This window comes from Chiloscyllium punctatum, chromosome 30, assembly GCF_047496795.1.
Source record: "Chiloscyllium punctatum isolate Juve2018m chromosome 30, sChiPun1.3, whole genome shotgun sequence".
Taxonomy (NCBI): domain Eukaryota; kingdom Metazoa; phylum Chordata; class Chondrichthyes; order Orectolobiformes; family Hemiscylliidae; genus Chiloscyllium; species Chiloscyllium punctatum.
In genome coordinates, this window is record NC_092768.1 from 47,458,751 (window position 1) to 47,479,493 (window position 20,743).

The following is a 20,743-nucleotide window of genomic DNA, read 5'->3' on the forward strand; positions in this document are numbered from 1 at the left end:
GCTCGGGACGAACCTCGACAAGCACCACTGCATTCCTCTCCAGACTTCCTCTGCATAGGCACATTCCAGAAGGAGGTGTGTGACAGTCTCGTCCCCCCCGCAGCCACTTCGAGGGCAGCGTGCGGTGCGGCAGAGAGTCCGGGCGTGCATAAAGGATCTCACAGGCAGAGCCCTTCTCACCACCAGCCAAGCCACGTCTTGGTGCTTGTTGGAAAGTTCTGGCGATGAGGCATTCTGCCAAATGGCTTTGACAGTCTGCTCAGGGAACCGCTCGACAGGATCCGCCCTCTCCTTTTCCCGAAGGGTCTCAAGGACGCTACGTGCTGACCCCTTCCTGATGGACTTGTGGTCAAAGGTGTTTTTCCTCATAAATTTCTCCACGAAGGACAGGTGATACGGAACGGTCCAACTACTCGGAGCGTTCCGCGGCAGCGAGGCCAGGCCCATCCTTCGCAACACCGGGGACAGGTAGAACCTCAGTACGTAGTGACACTTGGTGTTTGCGTACCGGGGATCCACGCACAGCTTGATGCAGCCACACACAAAGGTGGCCATCAGGGTGAGGGTGGCATTGGGCGTGTTTTTTCCCCCATTGCACCGGTCTTTGTACATTGAGTCTCTTCGGACCCGGTCCATCTTTGATCTCCAAATGAATTGGAAGATGGCCCGGGTGACTGCGGCGGCACAGGTCCTGGGGATAGGCCAGACCTGTGCCACATATAGCAATACTGAGAGGACCTCACACCTGATGACCAGGTTTTTTCCCGCGATGGAGAGCGACCGTTGCCCCCATCTGCCTAGTTTCTGTCTCATCTTCCTGATCCGCTCCTCCCAGGTCTTGGCGCACGCCCCAGCCCCCCCGAACCAAATACCCAGCACCTTCAGGTGGTCAGTCCTGACGGTGAAGGGGATAGAGGATTGGTCGGCCCAGTTCCCGAAGAGCATGGCCTCGCTCTTGCCTCGGTTTACCTTGGCCCCCGAGGCCCGTTCGAACTGGTCGCAGATGCACACGAGTCTGTGCACGGACAGCGGATCCGAGCAGAAAACAGCGACGTCATCCATGTACAGGGAGGCCTTAACCTGCAGGCCCCCGCTGCCAGGAATAGTCACCCCTCTCAGGCTCGCATCCTTCCTGATGGATTCGGCAAATGGCTCTATGCAACACACAAACAAGGCGGGTGAGAGGGGGCATCCCTGCCTGACTCCAGATCTTACAGGGAAGCTATCTGATTCCCACCCATTGATTGAGACTGCACTGACAATGTTGGTGTAGAGCAGTCTGATCCAATTTCCGATTCCCTCCCCAAAGCCCATTTTGGAGAGGACATCCCTCATATATGTATGCGATATCCTGTCAAAGGCTTTCTCCTGGTCCAGGCTGATGAGACAGGTGTCCACCCCCCTGTCCTGCACGTAGGCGATCGTATCCCTGAGGAGTGCGAGACTCTCAGAGATCTTCCTGCCCGGTACAGCACAGGTTTGGTCCGGGTGGATCACCGATCCCAGAGCAGACCTGACCCGGTTGGCGATGACCTTTGACAAGATTTTGTAGTCTGCATTTAACAGTGAGATCGGTCTCCAATTTCTAATTTCCTCCCTCTCTCCCTTCCGCTTGTAGACGAGGGTGATGATGCCTTTCCTCATGGATTCACTCATGGTACCTGCCCGAAGCATACTGACATACACCTCCAGCAGGTCCTGGCCGATCGAGTCCCAAAGAGCGGAATAAACCTCGACCGGTAAGCCGTCGCTTCCGGGAGTTTTATTCTTTTCGAAGGACTCGAGGGCCTTGGTCAGTTCATCCAGAGATAGCGGCTGGTCCAGCCTCTCTCGTGTTCCGTCATCTAGGACCTCCGTGATAGAGGACAGGAACGACTGGGAGGCCGCGCTGTCGGTCGGCTTCGAGTCATACAGGCTGGCGTAGAAGGATTTGCTGATCCTCATGACGTCAGCCTGAGATGACGTTACCGAGCCATCTTCTTTCTTCAGGCTGCTGAGCACGGAGCTCTCTTTGTGCACCTTCTGGAAGAAGAAACGTGAGCACGTCTCGTCCTGCTCCACCGAGCGGACCCTGGACCGGAAGATTATCCTGGAGGCCTCCGAGGCAAAGAGCGAGGCTTGCTGGCCCTTCACCTCCTTGAGGTCCTCCGTGACATCCACCCCCATCGTCTGCAGCAGGAGCAGGTTCTGCATACTTTCCTGGAGCTGGGACAGTTTTCCCCGCCTCTCTCTCGCCTCCTGGACACCTTTGAGGATAAAGAACCTCTTGATGTTCCCTTTTACCGTTTCCCACCAGTCCGCTGGAGACTCAAAGAGGGGCTTCACGGTTCTCCAACCTGCGTAATCCCTCTTGAGCTCTTCGATGTTTCCCGGGGTCAACAGCTTAGTGTTCAGTTTCCACGTTCCCTTGCCCGCCCGCTGTTCGTCCTGTAGGTGACAGTCGGCCAGCAGGAGGCAGTGGTCAGAGAAGAACACCGGCTTGACGTCGGTGGATCTGACCGAGAGCGTTCGGGACACAAACAGGTAATCTATCCTTGAGCGGATAGACCCGTCTGCCCGTGACCAGGTGTATCTACGCTGCGCTCCGTCTGCAGGGGCGCTGAAGACGTCGTGCAGCTTGGCGTCTTTGACCGTTTCCATCAGGGCCCTGGACGTAGCGTCCGGTTTACAAAATACCTTCTGTAATTGATCTGTGAGTCGACTTTCAAGGAAGCGTGAACCGACACTCCAAGGTCTTTATGTTCAGCAACACTCCCTACATTCAGAGTGTGGCAAATTCATTGAATTCACTGCCACAGAAGGCCTAGTCAGCTACAAATCACACCACAACAGGTTCATTTGGAAGCACTAGCTTTCAGAGCACTGCTCCTTCATCACGTGGTTGGGGAGAATAAGATTGTAAGACACAGAATTGAGAGCAAAAGTTTACAGTGTGATGTAACTGAAATTATATACCGAAAAAGACCTCGATTGTTTGTTAAGTCTCTCATGTTTTAGAATGACTATGTTGGTTTCTGTTCTTTCACACATAATCACAAAATGGAGACAATAGATTGGTGAGCCTAACGGCTGTGGTTGCTAAGTTGTGAGAGAGGATTCTGAGAGTTAGGATCTCGAGGCATTTGGGGAGGCGAGGACCCATTTGGAACAGTCAGTGTGGCTTTGTGCGTGGCAAATGGTGAAAGTTGCTCTCTGGTCTTCCAAAAAATTGTTGGTCTTCCAGAACAAGGAGTCGACCTTTCCCACGTGTTGGAGGCACATTCCAAGGTCCAGGACTACATGCTGAGAGAGGCAAGGACTGATTCGGGATAGTCAACATGGCTTTGTGTGTGGGAAATCATATCTCCCAAAGTTGATTGAGTTTTTTGAAGAAGTACCAAAGAGGATTGATGAGGGCAGAGCGGTCCTGTTGTGAAAAGCATTGAAGATAGCGGTTTATTGCAGGATGAAATAAGAGGGGCGGCATTACGTGTGAATTTGAGTGAAACTGAAGTGAACATAGATACAGGGATATATTAGAAGCCGCACGAAGCACAAATGAGCGACATCTATAGGATCATCTGACTTTTGCTTGTAATTCAGGGGAGAGCGCGAACGCAGTCCCCCACTACCACAAATTTTGCAGTCGAGTATCCCGCATTTGGGGACATCGCAGGCGTCAGCACACCCGAAGTGCAATGGGATAGCCTCGTCCTGGGAGAACCTTTTTTTTTTATTTCAAAAATATACTTTATTCATAAATGATTTGATGGTCTGTACATTGGATCATGCCATACATATGTCAATATTTACAAACACAGATTCGACTTTATTCTTGTCCTTTACAATCCTGTGCATTTTTTCAATCTTGTATATATACATATATTTGGCTGAGGCATCAGCAGAGCCCAAAAAAAAACGTCTGTATGGGCCCCCTGTTCTTCTTTCGGCAGGCCGATCTTACACGGTGGTCTTTCCCCACCGCGCCTTGGCGGCAGCTGCCCCAAGCTTCAGCGCGTCCCTCAACACGTAGTCTTGGACCTTGGAATGTGCCAGTCTGCAACACTCGGTCGGGGTCAACTCCTTCAGCTGGAAGATCAACAGGTTTCGGACCGCCCAGAGAGCGTCCTTCACCGAGTTGATGATCCTCCAGGCGCAGTTAATGTTCGTCTCGGTGTGAGTCCCGGGGAACAGGCCGTAGAGCACGGAGTCCCGCGTCACGGCGCTGCTCGGGACGAACCTCGACAAGCACCACTGCATTCCTCTCCAGACTTCCTCTGCATAGGCACATTCCAGAAGGAGGTGTGTGACAGTCTCGTCCCCCCCGCAGCCACTTCGAGGGCAGCGTGCGGTGCGGCAGAGAGTCCGGGCGTGCATAAAGGATCTCACAGGCAGAGCCCTTCTCACCACCAGCCAAGCCACGTCTTGGTGCTTGTTGGAAAGTTCTGGCGATGAGGCATTCTGCCAAATGGCTTTGACAGTCTGCTCAGGGAACCGCTCGACAGGATCCGCCCTCTCCTTTTCCCGAAGGGTCTCAAGGACGCTACGTGCTGACCCCTTCCTGATGGACTTGTGGTCAAAGGTGTTTTTCCTCATAAATTTCTCCACGAAGGACAGGTGATACGGAACGGTCCAACTACTCGGAGCGTTCCGCGGCAGCGAGGCCAGGCCCATCCTTCGCAACACCGGGGACAGGTAGAACCTCAGTACGTAGTGACACTTGGTGTTTGCGTACCGGGGATCCACGCACAGCTTGATGCAGCCACACACAAAGGTGGCCATCAGGGTGAGGGTGGCATTGGGCGTGTTTTTTCCCCCATTGCACCGGTCTTTGTACATTGAGTCTCTTCGGACCCGGTCCATCTTTGATCTCCAAATGAATTGGAAGATGGCCCGGGTGACTGCGGCGGCACAGGTCCTGGGGATAGGCCAGACCTGTGCCACATATAGCAATACTGAGAGGACCTCACACCTGATGACCAGGTTTTTTCCCGCGATGGAGAGCGACCGTTGCCCCCATCTGCCTAGTTTCTGTCTCATCTTCCTGATCCGCTCCTCCCAGGTCTTGGCGCACGCCCCAGCCCCCCCGAACCAAATACCCAGCACCTTCAGGTGGTCAGTCCTGACGGTGAAGGGGATAGAGGATTGGTCGGCCCAGTTCCCGAAGAGCATGGCCTCGCTCTTGCCTCGGTTTACCTTGGCCCCCGAGGCCCGTTCGAACTGGTCGCAGATGCACACGAGTCTGTGCACGGACAGCGGATCCGAGCAGAAAACAGCGACGTCATCCATGTACAGGGAGGCCTTAACCTGCAGGCCCCCGCTGCCAGGAATAGTCACCCCTCTCAGGCTCGCATCCTTCCTGATGGATTCGGCAAATGGCTCTATGCAACACACAAACAAGGCGGGTGAGAGGGGGCATCCCTGCCTGACTCCAGATCTTACAGGGAAGCTATCTGATTCCCACCCATTGATTGAGACTGCACTGACAATGTTGGTGTAGAGCAGTCTGATCCAATTTCCGATTCCCTCCCCAAAGCCCATTTTGGAGAGGACATCCCTCATATATGTATGCGATATCCTGTCAAAGGCTTTCTCCTGGTCCAGGCTGATGAGACAGGTGTCCACCCCCCTGTCCTGCACGTAGGCGATCGTATCCCTGAGGAGTGCGAGACTCTCAGAGATCTTCCTGCCCGGTACAGCACAGGTTTGGTCCGGGTGGATCACCGATCCCAGAGCAGACCTGACCCGGTTGGCGATGACCTTTGACAAGATTTTGTAGTCTGCATTTAACAGTGAGATCGGTCTCCAATTTCTAATTTCCTCCCTCTCTCCCTTCCGCTTGTAGACGAGGGTGATGATGCCTTTCCTCATGGATTCACTCATGGTACCTGCCCGAAGCATACTGACATACACCTCCAGCAGGTCCTGGCCGATCGAGTCCCAAAGAGCGGAATAAACCTCGACCGGTAAGCCGTCGCTTCCGGGAGTTTTATTCTTTTCGAAGGACTCGAGGGCCTTGGTCAGTTCATCCAGAGATAGCGGCTGGTCCAGCCTCTCTCGTGTTCCGTCATCTAGGACCTCCGTGATAGAGGACAGGAACGACTGGGAGGCCGCGCTGTCGGTCGGCTTCGAGTCATACAGGCTGGCGTAGAAGGATTTGCTGATCCTCATGACGTCAGCCTGAGATGACGTTACCGAGCCATCTTCTTTCTTCAGGCTGCTGAGCACGAAGCTCTCTTTGTGCACCTTCTGGAAGAAGAAACGTGAGCACGTCTCGTCCTGCTCCACCGAGCGGACCCTGGACCGGAAGATTATCCTGGAGGCCTCCGAGGCAAAGAGCGAGGCTTGCTGGCCCTTCACCTCCTTGAGGTCCTCCGTGACATCCACCCCCATCGTCTGCAGCAGGAGCAGGTTCTGCATACTTTCCTGGAGCTGGGACAGTTTTCCCCGCCTCTCTCTCGCCTCCTGGACACCTTTGAGGATAAAGAACCTCTTGATGTTCCCTTTTACCGTTTCCCACCAGTCCGCTGGAGACTCAAAGAGGGGCTTCACGGTTCTCCAACCTGCGTAATCCCTCTTGAGCTCTTCGATGTTTCCCGGGGTCAACAGCTTAGTGTTCAGTTTCCACGTTCCCTTGCCCGCCCGCTGTTCGTCCTGTAGGTGACAGTCGGCCAGCAGGAGGCAGTGGTCAGAGAAGAACACCGGCTTGACGTCGGTGGATCTGACCGAGAGCGTTCGGGACACAAACAGGTAATCTATCCTTGAGCGGATAGACCCGTCTGCCCGTGACCAGGTGTATCTACGCTGCGCTCCGTCTGCAGGGGCGCTGAAGACGTCGTGCAGCTTGGCGTCTTTGACCGTTTCCATCAGGGCCCTGGACGTAGCGTCCGGTTTACAAAATACCTTCTGTAATTGATCTGTGAGTCGACTTTCAAGGAAGCGTGAACCGACACTCCAAGGTCTTTATGTTCAGCAACACTCCCTACATTCAGAGTGTGGCAAATTCATTGAATTCACTGCCACAGAAGGCCTAGTCAGCTACAAATCACACCACAACAGGTTCATTTGGAAGCACTAGCTTTCAGAGCACTGCTCCTTCATCACGTGGTTGGGGAGAATAAGATTGTAAGACACAGAATTGAGAGCAAAAGTTTACAGTGTGATGTAACTGAAATTATATACCGAAAAAGACCTCGATTGTTTGTTAAGTCTCTCATGTTTTAGAATGACTATGTTGGTTTCTGTTCTTTCACACATAATCACAAAATGGAGACAATAGATTGGTGAGCCTAACGGCTGTGGTTGCTAAGTTGTGAGAGAGGATTCTGAGAGTTAGGATCTCGAGGCATTTGGGGAGGCGAGGACCCATTTGGAACAGTCAGTGTGGCTTTGTGCGTGGCAAATGGTGAAAGTTGCTCTCTGGTCTTCCAAAAAATTGTTGGTCTTCCAGAACAAGGAGTCGACCTTTCCCACGTGTTGGAGGCACATTCCAAGGTCCAGGACTACATGCTGAGAGAGGCAAGGACTGATTCGGGATAGTCAACATGGCTTTGTGTGTGGGAAATCATATCTCCCAAAGTTGATTGAGTTTTTTGAAGAAGTACCAAAGAGGATTGATGAGGGCAGAGCGGTCCTGTTGTGAAAAGCATTGAAGATAGCGGTTTATTGCAGGATGAAATAAGAGGGGCGGCATTACGTGTGAATTTGAGTGAAACTGAAGTGAACATAGATACAGGGATATATTAGAAGCCGCACGAAGCACAAATGAGCGACATCTATAGGATCATCTGACTTTTGCTTGTAATTCAGGGGAGAGCGCGAACGCAGTCCCCCACTACCACAAATTTTGCAGTCGAGTATCCCGCATTTGGGGACATCGCAGGCGTCAGCACACCCGAAGTGCAATGGGATAGCCTCGTCCTGGGAGAACCTTTTTTTTTTATTTCAAAAATATACTTTATTCATAAATGATTTGATGGTCTGTACATTGGATCATGCCATACATATGTCAATATTTACAAACACAGATTCGACTTTATTCTTGTCCTTTACAATCCTGTGCATTTTTTCAATCTTGTATATATACATATATTTGGCTGAGGCATCAGCAGAGCCCAAAAAAAAACGTCTGTATGGGCCCCCTGTTCTTCTTTCGGCAGGCCGATCTTACACGGTGGTCTTTCCCCACCGCGCCTTGGCGGCAGCTGCCCCAAGCTTCAGCGCGTCCCTCAACACGTAGTCTTGGACCTTGGAATGTGCCAGTCTGCAACACTCGGTCGGGGTCAACTCCTTCAGCTGGAAGATCAACAGGTTTCGGACCGCCCAGAGAGCGTCCTTCACCGAGTTGATGATCCTCCAGGCGCAGTTAATGTTCGTCTCGGTGTGAGTCCCGGGGAACAGGCCGTAGAGCACGGAGTCCCGCGTCACGGCGCTGCTCGGGACGAACCTCGACAAGCACCACTGCATTCCTCTCCAGACTTCCTCTGCATAGGCACATTCCAGAAGGAGGTGTGTGACAGTCTCGTCCCCCCCGCAGCCACTTCGAGGGCAGCGTGCGGTGCGGCAGAGAGTCCGGGCGTGCATAAAGGATCTCACAGGCAGAGCCCTTCTCACCACCAGCCAAGCCACGTCTTGGTGCTTGTTGGAAAGTTCTGGCGATGAGGCATTCTGCCAAATGGCTTTGACAGTCTGCTCAGGGAACCGCTCGACAGGATCCGCCCTCTCCTTTTCCCGAAGGGTCTCAAGGACGCTACGTGCTGACCCCTTCCTGATGGACTTGTGGTCAAAGGTGTTTTTCCTCATAAATTTCTCCACGAAGGACAGGTGATACGGAACGGTCCAACTACTCGGAGCGTTCCGCGGCAGCGAGGCCAGGCCCATCCTTCGCAACACCGGGGACAGGTAGAACCTCAGTACGTAGTGACACTTGGTGTTTGCGTACCGGGGATCCACGCACAGCTTGATGCAGCCACACACAAAGGTGGCCATCAGGGTGAGGGTGGCATTGGGCGTGTTTTTTCCCCCATTGCACCGGTCTTTGTACATTGAGTCTCTTCGGACCCGGTCCATCTTTGATCTCCAAATGAATTGGAAGATGGCCCGGGTGACTGCGGCGGCACAGGTCCTGGGGATAGGCCAGACCTGTGCCACATATAGCAATACTGAGAGGACCTCACACCTGATGACCAGGTTTTTTCCCGCGATGGAGAGCGACCGTTGCCCCCATCTGCCTAGTTTCTGTCTCATCTTCCTGATCCGCTCCTCCCAGGTCTTGGCGCACGCCCCAGCCCCCCCGAACCAAATACCCAGCACCTTCAGGTGGTCAGTCCTGACGGTGAAGGGGATAGAGGATTGGTCGGCCCAGTTCCCGAAGAGCATGGCCTCGCTCTTGCCTCGGTTTACCTTGGCCCCCGAGGCCCGTTCGAACTGGTCGCAGATGCACACGAGTCTGTGCACGGACAGCGGATCCGAGCAGAAAACAGCGACGTCATCCATGTACAGGGAGGCCTTAACCTGCAGGCCCCCGCTGCCAGGAATAGTCACCCCTCTCAGGCTCGCATCCTTCCTGATGGATTCGGCAAATGGCTCTATGCAACACACAAACAAGGCGGGTGAGAGGGGGCATCCCTGCCTGACTCCAGATCTTACAGGGAAGCTATCTGATTCCCACCCATTGATTGAGACTGCACTGACAATGTTGGTGTAGAGCAGTCTGATCCAATTTCCGATTCCCTCCCCAAAGCCCATTTTGGAGAGGACATCCCTCATATATGTATGCGATATCCTGTCAAAGGCTTTCTCCTGGTCCAGGCTGATGAGACAGGTGTCCACCCCCCTGTCCTGCACGTAGGCGATCGTATCCCTGAGGAGTGCGAGACTCTCAGAGATCTTCCTGCCCGGTACAGCACAGGTTTGGTCCGGGTGGATCACCGATCCCAGAGCAGACCTGACCCGGTTGGCGATGACCTTTGACAAGATTTTGTAGTCTGCATTTAACAGTGAGATCGGTCTCCAATTTCTAATTTCCTCCCTCTCTCCCTTCCGCTTGTAGACGAGGGTGATGATGCCTTTCCTCATGGATTCACTCATGGTACCTGCCCGAAGCATACTGACATACACCTCCAGCAGGTCCTGGCCGATCGAGTCCCAAAGAGCGGAATAAACCTCGACCGGTAAGCCGTCGCTTCCGGGAGTTTTATTCTTTTCGAAGGACTCGAGGGCCTTGGTCAGTTCATCCAGAGATAGCGGCTGGTCCAGCCTCTCTCGTGTTCCGTCATCTAGGACCTCCGTGATAGAGGACAGGAACGACTGGGAGGCCGCGCTGTCGGTCGGCTTCGAGTCATACAGGCTGGCGTAGAAGGATTTGCTGATCCTCATGACGTCAGCCTGAGATGACGTTACCGAGCCATCTTCTTTCTTCAGGCTGCTGAGCACGGAGCTCTCTTTGTGCACCTTCTGGAAGAAGAAACGTGAGCACGTCTCGTCCTGCTCCACCGAGCGGACCCTGGACCGGAAGATTATCCTGGAGGCCTCCGAGGCAAAGAGCGAGGCTTGCTGGCCCTTCACCTCCTTGAGGTCCTCCGTGACATCCACCCCCATCGTCTGCAGCAGGAGCAGGTTCTGCATACTTTCCTGGAGCTGGGACAGTTTTCCCCGCCTCTCTCTCGCCTCCTGGACACCTTTGAGGATAAAGAACCTCTTGATGTTCCCTTTTACCGTTTCCCACCAGTCCGCTGGAGACTCAAAGAGGGGCTTCACGGTTCTCCAACCTGCGTAATCCCTCTTGAGCTCTTCGATGTTTCCCGGGGTCAACAGCTTAGTGTTCAGTTTCCACGTTCCCTTGCCCGCCCGCTGTTCGTCCTGTAGGTGACAGTCGGCCAGCAGGAGGCAGTGGTCAGAGAAGAACACCGGCTTGACGTCGGTGGATCTGACCGAGAGCGTTCGGGACACAAACAGGTAATCTATCCTTGAGCGGATAGACCCGTCTGCCCGTGACCAGGTGTATCTACGCTGCGCTCCGTCTGCAGGGGCGCTGAAGACGTCGTGCAGCTTGGCGTCTTTGACCGTTTCCATCAGGGCCCTGGACGTAGCGTCCGGTTTACAAAATACCTTCTGTAATTGATCTGTGAGTCGACTTTCAAGGAAGCGTGAACCGACACTCCAAGGTCTTTATGTTCAGCAACACTCCCTACATTCAGAGTGTGGCAAATTCATTGAATTCACTGCCACAGAAGGCCTAGTCAGCTACAAATCACACCACAACAGGTTCATTTGGAAGCACTAGCTTTCAGAGCACTGCTCCTTCATCACGTGGTTGGGGAGAATAAGATTGTAAGACACAGAATTGAGAGCAAAAGTTTACAGTGTGATGTAACTGAAATTATATACCGAAAAAGACCTCGATTGTTTGTTAAGTCTCTCATGTTTTAGAATGACTATGTTGGTTTCTGTTCTTTCACACATAATCACAAAATGGAGACAATAGATTGGTGAGCCTAACGGCTGTGGTTGCTAAGTTGTGAGAGAGGATTCTGAGAGTTAGGATCTCGAGGCATTTGGGGAGGCGAGGACCCATTTGGAACAGTCAGTGTGGCTTTGTGCGTGGCAAATGGTGAAAGTTGCTCTCTGGTCTTCCAAAAAATTGTTGGTCTTCCAGAACAAGGAGTCGACCTTTCCCACGTGTTGGAGGCACATTCCAAGGTCCAGGACTACATGCTGAGAGAGGCAAGGACTGATTCGGGATAGTCAACATGGCTTTGTGTGTGGGAAATCATATCTCCCAAAGTTGATTGAGTTTTTTGAAGAAGTACCAAAGAGGATTGATGAGGGCAGAGCGGTCCTGTTGTGAAAAGCATTGAAGATAGCGGTTTATTGCAGGATGAAATAAGAGGGGCGGCATTACGTGTGAATTTGAGTGAAACTGAAGTGAACATAGATACAGGGATATATTAGAAGCCGCACGAAGCACAAATGAGCGACATCTATAGGATCATCTGACTTTTGCTTGTAATTCAGGGGAGAGCGCGAACGCAGTCCCCCACTACCACAAATTTTGCAGTCGAGTATCCCGCATTTGGGGACATCGCAGGCGTCAGCACACCCGAAGTGCAATGGGATAGCCTCGTCCTGGGAGAACCTTTTTTTTTTTTTTTTATTTCAAAAATATACTTTATTCATAAATGATTTGATGGTCTGTACATTGGATCATGCCATACATATGTCCATATTTACAAACACAGATTCGACTTTATTCTTGTCCTTTACAATCCTGTGCATTTTTTCAATCTTGTATATATACATATATTTGGCTGAGGCATCAGCAGAGCCCAAAAAAACGTCTGTATGGGCCCCCTGTTCTTCTTTCGGCAGGCCGATCTTACACAGTGGTCTTTCCCCACCGCGCCTTGGCGGCAGCTGCCCCAAGCTTCAGCGCGTCCCTCAACACGTAGTCTTGGACCTTGGAATGTGCCAGTCTGCAACACTCGGTCGGGGTCAACTCCTTCAGCTGGAAGATCAACAGGTTTCGGACCGCCCAGAGAGCGTCCTTCACCGAGTTGATGATCCTCCAGGCGCAGTTAATGTTCGTCTCGGTGTGAGTCCCGGGGAACAGGCCGTAGAGCACGGAGTCCCGCGTCACGGCGCTGCTCGGGACGAACCTCGACAAGCACCACTGCATTCCTCTCCAGACTTCCTCTGCATAGGCACATTCCAGAAGGAGGTGTGTGACAGTCTCGTCCCCCCCGCAGCCACTTCGAGGGCAGCGTGCGGTGCGGCAGAGAGTCCGGGCGTGCATAAAGGATCTCACAGGCAGAGCCCTTCTCACCACCAGCCAAGCCACGTCTTGGTGCTTGTTGGAAAGTTCTGGCGATGAGGCATTCTGCCAAATGGCTTTGACAGTCTGCTCAGGGAACCGCTCGACAGGATCCGCCCTCTCCTTTTCCCGAAGGGTCTCAAGGACGCTACGTGCTGACCACTTCCTGATGGACTTGTGGTCAAAGGTGTTTTTCCTCATAAATTTCTCCACGAAGGACAGGTGATACGGAACGGTCCAACTACTCGGAGCGTTCCGCGGCAGCGAGGCCAGGCCCATCCTTCGCAACACCGGGGACAGGTAGAACCTCAGTACGTAGTGACACTTGGTGTTTGCGTACCGGGGATCCACGCACAGCTTGATGCAGCCACACACAAAGGTGGCCATCAGGGTGAGGGTGGCATTGGGCGTGTTTTTTCCCCCATTGCACCGGTCTTTGTACATAGAGTCTCTTCGGACCCGGTCCATCTTTGATCTCCAAATGAATTGGAAGATGGCCCGGGTGACTGCGGCGGCACAGGTCCTGGGGATAGGCCAGACCTGTGCCACATATAGCAATACTGAGAGTACCTCACACCTGATGACCAGGTTTTTTCCCGCGATGGAGAGCGACCGTTGCCCCCATCTGCCTAGTTTCTGTCTCATCTTCCTGATCCGCTCCTCCCAGGTCTTGGCGCACGCCCCAGCCCCCCCGAACCAAATACCCAGCACCTTCAGGTGGTCAGTCCTGACGGTGAAGGGGATAGAGGATTGGTCGGCCCAGTTCCCGAAGAGCATGGCCTCGCTCTTGCCTCGGTTTACCTTGGCCCCCGAGGCCCGTTCGAACTGGTCGCAGATGCACACGAGTCTGTGCACGGACAGCGGATCCGAGCAGAAAACAGCGACGTCATCCATGTACAGGGAGGCCTTAACCTGCAGGCCCCCGCTGCCAGGAATAGTCACCCCTCTCAGGCTCGCATCCTTCCTGATGGATTCGGCAAATGGCTCTATGCAACACACAAACAAGGCGGGTGAGAGGGGGCATCCCTGCCTGACTCCAGATCTTACAGGGAAGCTATCTGATTCCCACCCATTGATTGAGACTGCACTGACAATGTTGGTGTAGAGCAGTCTGATCCAATTTCCGATTCCCTCCCCAAAGCCCATTTTGGAGAGGACATCCCTCATATATGTATGCGATATCCTGTCAAAGGCTTTCTCCTGGTCCAGGCTGATGAGACAGGTGTCCACCCCCCTGTCCTGCACGTAGGCGATCGTATCCCTGAGGAGTGCGAGACTCTCAGAGATCTTCCTGCCCGGTACAGCACAGGTTTGGTCCGGGTGGATCACCGATCCCAGAGCAGACCTGACCCGGTTGGCGATGACCTTTGACAAGATTTTGTAGTCTGCATTTAACAGTGAGATCGGTCTCCAATTTCTAATTTCCTCCCTCTCTCCCTTCCGCTTGTAGACGAGGGTGATGATGCCTTTCCTCATGGATTCACTCATGGTACCTGCCCGAAGCATACTGACATACACCTCCAGCAGGTCCTGGCCGATCGAGTCCCAAAGAGCGGAATAAACCTCGACCGGTAAGCCGTCGCTTCCGGGAGTTTTATTCTTTTCGAAGGACTCGAGGGCCTTGGTCAGTTCATCCAGAGATAGCGGCTGGTCCAGCCTCTCTCGTGTTCCGTCATCTAGGACCTCCGTGATAGAGGACAGGAACGACTGGGAGGCCGCGCGGTCGGTTGGCTTCGAGTCATACAGGCTGGCGTAGAAGGATTTGCTGATCCTCATGACGTCAGCCTGAGATGACGTTACCGAGCCATCTTCTTTCTTCAGGCTGCTGAGCACGGAGCTCTCTTTGTGCACCTTCTGGAAGAAGAAACGTGAGCACGTCTCGTCCTGCTCCACCGAGCGGACCCTGGACCGGAAGATTATCCTGGAGGCCTCCGAGGCAAAGAGCGAGGCTTGCTGGCCCTTCACCTCCTTGAGGTCCTCCGTGACATCCACCCCCATCGTCTGCAGCAGGAGCAGGTTCTGCATACTTTCCTGGAGCTGGGACAGTTTTCCCCGCCTCTCTCTCGCCTCCTGGACACCTTTGAGGATAAAGAACCTCTTGATGTTCCCTTTTACCGTTTCCCACCAGTCCGCTGGAGACTCAAAGAGGGGCTTCACGGTTCTCCAACCTGCGTAATCCCTCTTGAGCTCTTCGATGTTTCCCGGGGTCAACAGCTTAGTGTTCAGTTTCCACGTTCCCTTGCCCGCCCGCTGTTCGTCCTGTAGGTGACAGTCGGCCAGCAGGAGGCAGTGGTCAGAGAAGAACACCGGCTTGACGTCGGTGGATCTGACCGAGAGCGTTCGGGACACAAACAGGTAATCTATCCTTGAGCGGATAGACCCGTCTGCCCGTGACCAGGTGTATCTACGCTGCGCTCCGTCTGCAGGGGCGCTGAAGACGTCGTGCAGCTTGGCGTCTTTGACCGTTTCCATCAGGGCCCTGGACGTAGCGTCCGGTTTACAAAATACCTTCTGTAATTGATCTGTGAGTCGACTTTCAAGGAAGCGTGAACCGACACTCCAAGGTCTTTATGTTCAGCAACACTCCCTACATTCAGAGTGTGGCAAATTCATTGAATTCACTGCCACAGAAGGCCTAGTCAGCTACAAATCACACCACAACAGGTTCATTTGGAAGCACTAGCTTTCAGAGCACTGCTCCTTCATCACGTGGTTGGGGAGAATAAGATTGTAAGACACAGAATTGAGAGCAAAAGTTTACAGTGTGATGTAACTGAAATTATATACCGAAAAAGACCTCGATTGTTTGTTAAGTCTCTCATGTTTTAGAATGACTATGTTGGTTTCTGTTCTTTCACACATAATCACAAAATGGAGACAATAGATTGGTGAGCCTAACGGCTGTGGTTGCTAAGTTGTGAGAGAGGATTCTGAGAGTTAGGATCTCGAGGCATTTGGGGAGGCGAGGACCCATTTGGAACAGTCAGTGTGGCTTTGTGCGTGGCAAATGGTGAAAGTTGCTCTCTGGTCTTCCAAAAAATTGTTGGTCTTCCAGAACAAGGAGTCGACCTTTCCCACGTGTTGGAGGCACATTCCAAGGTCCAGGACTACATGCTGAGAGAGGCAAGGACTGATTCGGGATAGTCAACATGGCTTTGTGTGTGGGAAATCATATCTCCCAAAGTTGATTGAGTTTTTTGAAGAAGTACCAAAGAGGATTGATGAGGGCAGAGCGGTCCTGTTGTGAAAAGCATTGAAGATAGCGGTTTATTGCAGGATGAAATAAGAGGGGCGGCATTACGTGTGAATTTGAGTGAAACTGAAGTGAACATAGATACAGGGATATATTAGAAGCCGCACGAAGCACAAATGAGCGACATCTATAGGATCATCTGACTTTTGCTTGTAATTCAGGGGAGAGCGCGAACGCAGTCCCCCACTACCACAAATTTTGCAGTCGAGTATCCCGCATTTGGGGACATCGCAGGCGTCAGCACACCCGAAGTGCAATGGGATAGCCTCGTCCTGGGAGAACCACCTTGGTGATCATGGTATCTCCCCTGCCAGGTAAGTATGCTTAATATTCTCACTCGCTCAAACCCAACAACAGCCCATACCTCTTACACTCATACTAACTGCGTTTTCGAAAATCGGAAATACATCTCTCTAAGGTTCCCTGCCTGTACAACAGCGCAATTTCTCACCTGGATCACAGAACATCCAGAAAGACTCAGGTTTCACTGAATACGACACTCACTGGGCGACGTGAGAAGCTGCGCTAATTTGCATTTCGTCCTTAAACGGAAATACTCCGCTCCGCCCCGCCCCCTTCACAGTATCTCCTCTTTCACCAAAACAAAGCCGCAGAACTCTCTCATACACTTGAAGCACTCTGTTATCAAACACTATTTACAATGTGAGGTGAACGCGAATAAAAGCAATTTGTAAGCTTTGCTGGTGAAACTTGAAAGATATTTTGAAATCACTTGTTCCTAATTCCTACAAATTGAACAAATCTTCTTTTGTGAAACTGCAGCTTTGCAATCTTCCCCCCTCTGTGTTCCACCATGTAAATCAATCACTTCAGGAGACCTCACGGTTAAGATTAAAGGTGCCAGGAACAAGGAAATATTCCTCAACGCTGTTTAGATGTGACATTAAACTGAGAGCACCACCTTTTCTGGATGCACATTCCATGTTTTCAACACCCTCTGTTGTTTCGAAAAACAGTCGCCTGTGATTCAAATGTAAATATTATTTTCATATATGTCTTTGATTTACTTGCACTAATAATGACACGTGGTTATTATGGTTGAAGTACAAGATTAGATTCCCTACGGTGTGGAAACAGGCCCTTCAGCCCAACAAGTCCACACAGACCCTTGGAAGAGGAATCCCCTCTGATGCACCCAACACTACAGGCAATTTTAGCACTGCCAATTCACTTAACCTGCACACAGTCGCCCGAGGCTGGAATCAAACCCGTGTCCCTGGTGCTGTGAGGCAGCGGTGCTAACCACTGAGCCACCGTGCTACTCCCATATAGCACCTCTATAAAACCCATCTGTCCTTCTCATTTCCAGAGCAACTTTACAGTTCTTTAATGCCTGTGCCCTCTGGCTTTGAGAACGCAAGATAATGTTTAATTTTAAAAATTATACTTTATTCATTTAAATGTCTTTACATATATATGGTGGCTCAGTGGTTAGCACAGCTGCCTCACAGCATCAGAGTCCCAGGTTCAATCCAGCCTTGGACGACTGTCTGTGTGGAGTTTGCACATCCTCCCTGTGTCTGAGTGGGTTTCCTCCGAGTGCTCCGGCTTCCTCCCACAGTCCAAGGATGTGCAGGTCAGGTGAATCGGACGTGCTAGGTTGCCCATAGTGTTAGGTGCATTAGTCAGAGGGAAATGGGTCAAGGTGGGTTACTGTCCGGAGAGTCGGTGTGAACTGGTTGGGCCCAAGGGCCTTTTTCCATACTCTAGGGAATCTAATCATATATATTTTTTATCACAAATGCAGGGTACAGTAGCATATCAAAGAGACGAATAAACATTGGAGTTTTACTCTAATCAACAAACAAACAAAAGGCATCTCTTATTTGTGCAAGATTGCATTTTCAGAGAGTGATAAAGAGGTTTATACTACCCCAAACTGAAGATCAGGCTGTTCCTCCTGCTCCCAAGGTTTCTGATTCTTGGTGCTAATGTTCTCTTTGGAGTGTGTGAGGGAACCCGTCTGATCGGAGTTGCTTTATTTGACAGGAGGCTGGAAGAACACAGCAAGCCAGGCAACTTCAGGAGATGGAGAAGTCAATGTTTCGGGACTAACCCTTCATCAGGACTGGGCTTTGAACGACTTATCTGGGTCACCTCTGAGTGCTGTTGGGCAGCAACGGTTTGATGTAAGAATGGAATTAGCATAAATTAGTTACTTGATGTTAATTGACATTCTACCTCGGGAAGACTGTTACAAAAGACAGTGTCGGATATTGTAATTTCCCTATTGACTGAGCGGACCCTGGAGCCGAACTGTCTCAATTGCAGTTCGACTGAAATTCAGATCTACTGTTCCACCCGAAACCTTGCAGCATTGTCCTGCCAACACCTATTCAATCAATCAAGTTGAATGGCCTGTATATCTGTCTGACTTGATCCAAGTGAATGCTGCAAGCTTCCTGCCTTCATACCGCAGTTCCCACTGTCCTATTAAAACCTATTCCATATTCAAAGTTTGGGAGAAGATTTGTAGCTCGGGTGCTCGTTGTTGTGGTTCTGTTCGCCGAGCTGGGACATTAAGAACATAATGAAGAACATAATTATACTACCAGCAGACAAAGGCAGAATGACGGTCATCCTGGACAAAGCAGAGTACATGCAAAAAGCACAACAACTACTTGTAGATACCAAATCCCAGCTCGGCGAACACAACCACAACCTATTCCATATCATCAATCAGGGTAACAGGTGTGCATACCTGTTGGTCTGGCCTGATCCAACTTCAGTGATCCAGTTTTCCCAATAGGCCATTCAATTGGCCAATGTTGTTTTCAGAATCCCAAAAGAGCCTGTAATTTCTTTAAAAGGGACAAGATAGCAGACCATCCCTCCCAGATCGTCTCAACACCTTCTATGCTCGCTTTGAGCAGAATTTCGGTGGAGAGGTAACACCTATTCCGACAAGTCCTAATGAACCTATCCCAACAGTCACTGCATCAGAGGTCAGATCAGTTTTCCTTCGTGTGAATCCAAGGAGAGCGATGGGACCAGATGGAGTACCAGGCCGTGCACTCAGGGCATGCGCAGATCAACTGGCAGATGTCTTCTCGGACATCTTCCAGCTCTCCCTGAAGCAGGCTACTGTCGCTGCCTGTTTCAAGAGGGCCAACATCATCCCTGTGCCTAAGAAGGCTCGTGCAGCATGTCTCAATGACTACTGCCCTGTGGCCCTCACTTTGGTGGTCAGGAAGTGCTTTGAAAAGCTGGTCATTGCATTCATCAACTCCAGCCTCCCCACTACTCTTTGACCCACTCTAATTTGCCTATCGGACCGACAGATCCACGTCAGATGCCATATCACTTGCCCTTCATTCTTCCCTAGAACATCTTGACACCAAGAACAGCTACCTAAGAATCCTACTCATTGACTACAGTTCAGCCTTCAACACTATTATTCACTTGAGGCTGATTACTAAACTGAGTGATCTCAGACTGAGCCCCACTCTCTACAACTGGATCCTCACTTTCCTGACCCACAGGCCACAATCAGTGAAGACTGGGGACAATATTTCATCTTCACTAACACTCAACACTGGAGCCCCCCCAGGGGTGCGTTCTCAGTCCCCCACTGTACACTGTATACCCATGGCTGCATCGCCAAATACCAGACTAATGCCATTTATAAATTTGCTGATCACATCACCACAGTTGATTGAATCTCAGATGGTGACAAATAGGTCACAGACTGGGAGGTGGAAGACCTTGAAAAATGCTGCACTGAGAACAACCTAGCTCTCAATGCCGGCAAAACCAAGGAACTCTTTATTGACTTTCGGTGGGATGTTACTCACACACCCCTACACATTAATAGCACAGAGGTGTTACGAGTGGAGAGTGTCAAGCTCCTGGGAGTGGTCATCCACAACAAACTTTCCTGGACTCTTCACGTGAACGCACTGGTTACAAAGGCCCAACAATGTCTCTTCTTCCTCAGGCAGCTGAGGGAATTTGGCATGACGGAAAATACCCTTGCCAACTTTTATAGGTGCACCACCGAGAGCATTCTGTCTGGATGTATCACTACCTGGTATGGCAACGGTACCATTCAAGATCGGAGACGGTTACAGAGAGTGGTGAACTCGGCCGGACAATCACAAAGGCCAACCTCCCATCTACAGAATCCATCTACCAGGCCCTCTGTCAAGGAAAGGCCGCCAGCATTCTCAAAGATCCATCCCACCGGGGCAATGTTTTGCTACAACCTCTGACCTGGGTGTGTATAACACTAATGCTCCTGCTAAGGGCCTGAACATAATCTAGCAGGGCAGTGGCAGCAAATCCTGGTGCCTACCAGGACTGCGTTAAAGTCTGCATCATGTCCCTCTTGCCCATGTGACCTATGCCATGGGCTGCGAGGGTCAGTGAGTGTAGGTGGGCTCTTGGGCAAATGATGCGGCCGTCAGGGTGTCTGAGCAGCTGTAGGGAAGGAGACTGTGTGGTCCCAATGTGGGGCCCAACTCTCCTTTCCTTGCGGTGGAGAAGCCTCTTGGCCAGCTCGCACTGCCTCCATTGAGTCAGGCAAGACTGGGGCCTTCCCTATTCTGGGGTATGCAGGGGGAGGCAGGACGGCCTCCCAGGCTGCTGGGTCAGCTGAGGCATTCCCCAGGGTGACACGGTCAGTGGCAGAGGTATGGGCAGCTCATTTTATAATGGCTAGGGTGGAGGGTAAAAGGACC

At 51.7% G+C, this 20,743-nt stretch overlaps 3 non-coding genes and 1 pseudogene across 3 annotated transcripts; all 4 read right to left on the reverse strand.

Annotated features, from left to right (window-relative positions):
• Positions 1-3,579: 3,579 nt before the first annotated feature.
• LOC140455795 (U1 spliceosomal RNA) lies at positions 3,580-3,744 on the reverse strand. The gene has a single exon (XR_011953046.1). It is a non-coding gene; the product is annotated as a U1 spliceosomal RNA (small nuclear RNA).
• Positions 3,745-7,785: 4,041 nt separating this feature from the next.
• LOC140455796 (U1 spliceosomal RNA) lies at positions 7,786-7,950 on the reverse strand. The gene has a single exon (XR_011953047.1). It is a non-coding gene; the product is annotated as a U1 spliceosomal RNA (small nuclear RNA).
• Positions 7,951-11,991: 4,041 nt separating this feature from the next.
• LOC140455798 (U1 spliceosomal RNA) lies at positions 11,992-12,145 on the reverse strand (annotated as a pseudogene).
• Positions 12,146-16,201: 4,056 nt separating this feature from the next.
• LOC140455837 (U1 spliceosomal RNA) lies at positions 16,202-16,365 on the reverse strand. Its single transcript, XR_011953068.1, has one exon. It is a non-coding gene; the product is annotated as a U1 spliceosomal RNA (small nuclear RNA).
• Positions 16,366-20,743: the final 4,378 nt, after the last annotated feature.